General features: G+C 41.3%; 1 protein-coding gene across 5 annotated transcripts in view; it reads left to right on the plus strand.

Annotated features, from left to right (window-relative positions):
* LOC127010390 (zwei Ig domain protein zig-8-like) overlaps nt 1–5,000 on the plus strand; it is a 45,865-nt gene that overhangs the window by 16,786 nt on the left and 24,079 nt on the right. The window lies entirely within an intron of this gene.

The raw sequence follows: 5,000 nt of genomic DNA on the forward strand, positions 1-5,000 counted from the left end.
GACCTGACACACACACACACACACACACACACACACACACACACACACACACACACACACTCACACTCACACTCATTATCTCCGTCCACTTGCTTTGTCATCCGTCTACTTAATCATCTGCTTATTTGATTACTGTGTTATTTGTTTGTTTCCTTTTTCTCGTATTTCGTTTTGTTTCTCTTTCCTTTTTATTTGTCTCTTTTTGTTTCCTGTTATCCCTCTCTCCTCATTTCCTCTTCATTTGTTCCCTGTCCTCACTTCCTCCTCTCACCGTACCCAAATTTGCCTTACATCCTCCTCCTCCTCCTCCTCCTCCTCCTCCTCCTCCTCTTCCTCCTCCTCCTCCTCCTCCTCCTCTTCCTCTTCCTCCTCCTCCTCCCTTTACTGTTCATTTCCAGTCCCTTTCCCTTCTTTTCCTGTCTTTCCTTCTCTTCCCGCCGTCAACTCATCTCTTTCTTTTCCTGTCCATTTCCTGTCCCTTTCCCCTTTTTTCCAGTCTTTTCTCTTCTCGTCACCTCACCTCTTTCTTTTCCTGTCCATTTCCAGTCCCTTTCCTTTTTTCCTGTCTTTCCTTCTCTTCTCGCCGTCAACTCATCTCTTTCTTTTCCTGTCCATTTCCAGTTCCTTTCTTTTTTTCCAGTCTTTTCTCTTCTTCTCGTTACCTCTCCTCTTTCTATTCCCTCAAGCACACCATTCACATCTTCAGTCTCACATTTCCTTCGTCCTTTCCTTCCTTTCCTTCCTTTTCCTTTCCGTAAGCCCTCCACGACACACCTCAAACATTCCCTTTCTCTTTAACCTCTCCTTCTCTCCTCGCTATCACCTCACCTCTCACCTCTCTTCTCCTCAAACACACCTTACCTTCCACATCCTCCCTCTCACCTTCCCTCCGTCCCTTCCTCCTTCACGCTCTATCGCTCTCTCCTCGTCAAGGCGTATCGAAGAAAATTATCCACCCCGAAGAGAGCCTATCACATCGATCTCACTTCGAGTCTCGCTGAGTATTGAATCTTCTCCGCGTAAGAAAACACGTGTCGCCCCAAAGATGCTGCCTAATGGATGATAGAGCGGAGATGAGTGCCAAGCGTGTGTGTGTGTGTGTGTGGGGGGGGGGGGGGTACTCGTAGTGGTAAGAAGAGAAGAGAGAAGGAGGAGGTGGTATGGAGAAAGGAAAGAAGAGAGGGAATATTCAAATGGAGAAGGTGGAAGCAAGAAGGAGAGGTGAGATGGAAGTGGAAGAGGAGGGGAAATATTCATGTGGAGAACGTGGAAGTAAGAAGGAGAGAGATGAGATGGAAGTGGAAGGAATAAGGGAAGAGGAGGAGGAAAAATATACATGTGGAGAAGGTGGATGTAAGAAGGAGAGAGATAAGATGGAAGTGGAAGGAATAAAGGAAGAGAAGGAGGGGAAATATACATGTGGAGAAGGTGGAAGTGAGAAGGAGAGAGATGAGATGAAAGTGGAAGGAATAAAGGAAGAGAAGGAGGGGAAATATACATGTGGAGAAGGTGGAAGTGAGAAGGAGAGAGATAAGATGAAAGTGGAAGGGCTAAAGGAAGAGAAGGAGGGGAAACATACATGTGGAGAAGGTGGAAGTGAGAAGGAGAGAGATGAGATGGAAGTGGAAGGAATAAGGGAAGAGAAGGAGGAAAAATATACATGTGGAGAAGGTGGAAGTGAGAAGGAGAGAGATGAGATGGAAGTGGAAGGAATAAGGGAAGAGAAGGAGGAAAAATATACATGTGGAGAAGGTGGAAGTACGAAGGAGAGAGATAAGATGGAAGTGGAAGGAATAAGGGAAGAGAAGGAGGAAAAATATACATGTGGAGAAGGTGGAAGTGAGAAGGAGAGAGATAAGATGAAAGTGGAAGGGCTAAAGGAAGAGAAGGAGGGGAAATATACATGTGGAGAAGGTGGAAGTGAGAAGGAGAGAGATGAGATGGAAGTGGAAGGAATAAGGGAAGAGAAGGAGGAAAAATATACATGTAGAGAAGGTGGAAGTGAGAGGGAGAGAGATGAAATGAAAGTGGAAGGGATAAGGGAATAGAAGGAGGGGAAATATACATGTGGAGAAGATGGTGGTTAGAAGGAAAGAGATGGAGATTTTTTCGCCTCTCTTTCGTGTTTTCTTTTAATATTCGTGAAGATTTTAAAAAAGTTACATTGCCTTTCTCTTTCTTCCTTTATTCAGCATTGGTTCTCAGCGCAATGCAAGCAGCTTTTATTTTCCCATACTGTCTTGTTAAGGTTTCCCGTTTCTCAGGTTTCCTTTTAATTAGTTTGGGTTTTTTAAGAGATTTACGTTTTCTTTGTCTCTCTCTTTTCCTTCATACTGCTCTGGATTTCTGATATATAGGAAGTTATTCTTTTTATATTGCAAAGTTGTTTTTTTACAGTAGAGGAAGCAGTTTCTTTTTTAGGAGCAGCGAGTAGCGGGCTTTTTTTTATTATTGTTTTCTTTTTTTGTGTGCCCTTGAGCTGCCTCCTTTGTTGTAAAAAAAAAAAAAAAAGTTCAAGGGCAAAAAAAAAGAGAAAATAATGAAAAAAAAGCCCGCTACTCACTGCTCCTACAATAGAGTCTAGAGGAGTGGCCGAAAGATAGGTCAATTTCGGGAGGAGAGGTGACCTGATACCCTCCTCTTGTAAGAAGTGAAATTATCTAATATGTGTTTCTCTGTTCCCTATTTTTCCCTTTACTTTAGTTTGCGTTGAGGTTTTTAAAAGTTACGTTGCCTATCCCTTTCTTCCATCATACAGCTCTGGTTCTCTGCAAAATGGGAACAGCTTATTTCTCTCGTGTTGTACTGAAGGATTTGCGTTTCTCTCGTCCTTAATTTTCTTTTTAATTCAGTTTTCTTTAAGTTTTTAAGAAGGTTACACTGTCTGTCTCTTTCTTCCATCATACAGCTCTGGTTCTCTGCAATATGGGAACAACCTATTTATCTCACGTTGTACTGAAGGATTTGCGTTTCTCCCGTCCTTAAATTTCTTTTTAATTCAGTTTTCGTTGAGTTTTTAAGAAGGTTACACAGTCTATCTCTTTCTTCCATCATACAGCTCTGGTTCTCTGCAAAATGGGAACAGTTTATTTCCCTCCTGTTGGCCTGTGAAGGATTTGCGTTTCTCTCGTTCTTAATTTTCCTTTTAATTCAGTTTTCGTTAAGTATTTTTTAAGAAAGTTACAATGTATATCCCTCTCTTCATTCATACTGCTCTGGTTCTCTGCAAAATGGCAACAACATATTTCTCTCGTGTTGTATTATGAAGGATTTGCGTTTCTCTCGTCCTTAATTTTCCTTTTAATTCAGTTTTCGTTAAGTATTTTTAAGAAAGTTACAGTCTATCTCTCTCTCTCTCTTCATTCATACTGCTCTGGCTCTCTGCAAAATATAAAGGGATTTTCTTTTTCGTATTGTACTTTATTTTACAGTAACGGAAGCAGGTCAATGACAATAAATAATACTTCAAACGTTTTTCCTCTCATCCATCTACAACACACTTATTCCCTTTCCTTATCACCTATCTTCCCTTCTTTCCTTTCTTCCTTTCCTCACTTTCCCCTTCTATGGTTCTTATTTTCCTGTTCGTTTATTTTTTTTTTTCGTATTGTACTTTTTTTTACAGTAACGGAAGCAACTCAATGACAATAAAAATACTTCAAACGTTCTTCCTCTCATCCATCTATCACATACTTATTTCCTTTCCTTATCATTTATCATTCCTTCTTTCCTTTCTTTCTTTCCTCACTCTCTCCTTCTCTGGTTCCTAGTTCTCCTGTTTCATTCAGTTCGCTCGGAAAAGTCCCATGAGCTTCGCCGCCTTGTTACTCTATACATGGGGGGCCTTCGTTGGTGTGCTCATTCGGTCTTCTTTAAGGCGTCCAGGACACACACGCGCGCGGCGGAAATATCAGTGACGCAGGAAACTCAATAATAAAACGAAGAATTATTTATACCTCACCCCCCAACACCACCACCAGCGCCGCCATCACCACCACCATCGCTATCTCCGTCACCGCCATTATGATTATTAACACCACTTCTAACACCTTCTTTCTCTTTTTTGCTCCTTTTACAGTGTATATTTTATTAACTCCACTTCTAACACCTTCTTTCTCTTTTTCGCCCCTTTTAGAGCGTCTATTTTATTACCACCTCTTCTAACACCTTCTCTTTTTCGCCCCTTTTAGCGTGTCAGTTTTCCTTCCTTCCCTCTACTCTGCATTATCCCCATTTCTTCACTTGCCCTTTCAACATTTCCTTTCCTCCCATTACCTTTCACTGCCTCCTTCCTTCCATCTCACTTCCTTGCTCTGTGATTCTCCTTTATCATCTACTCCCTTCTTCTTCCTTCACTTCCTTCACTTGCCCTTTCAGCATTTCCTTTCCTTCTACCACTATTCACTGCCTCCTTCCTTCCATCTCACTTCCTTGCACTGTGGTTCTCCTTCTTCATCATCTACTCCCATCTTCTTCCTTTATCCTTTTTACATCCCTTTTCCTTCCCTGTTCCCTATCTCTCACACCTCTTCCCCCTTGCACCCTTTCTTCTTTCCCTATCCTCTGAACATCCCTTTTCATCCCCCTTTACTATAATTTGCATCTTTATCATCCACTTCCATCTTTCCTTATCCTCTTAACATCCCTTTTTCTATCCCCCTATAACGTCACTCACACCTTTATCATCCACTTCTACCTTTTCCTATTTTTTAACATCCCTTTTCAGCATATTTCACTATCATTTACATCTTTATCAACCCTTTCTACCTTTTCCTATTCTTTTAACATCATTTTTCAACGTATTTCGCTACCATATACATCATAATCCACCTCTGTCTTTCCCTAACTTCCTAACATCTATTTACATCAGTCTTCAACCTCATTCTCAAACTTGTGATTAAATTCCACATTCTCCTATCCTCTAAACATTCCTTTTCATCCCCTTTCACTATCATTCACACCTTTCCCTTCTTGAACCCCCTCTCTTCCACCCTTTCTAA

The sequence above is a fragment of the Eriocheir sinensis genome, chromosome 43, assembly GCF_024679095.1.
Source record: "Eriocheir sinensis breed Jianghai 21 chromosome 43, ASM2467909v1, whole genome shotgun sequence".
Classification (NCBI taxonomy): domain Eukaryota; kingdom Metazoa; phylum Arthropoda; class Malacostraca; order Decapoda; family Varunidae; genus Eriocheir; species Eriocheir sinensis.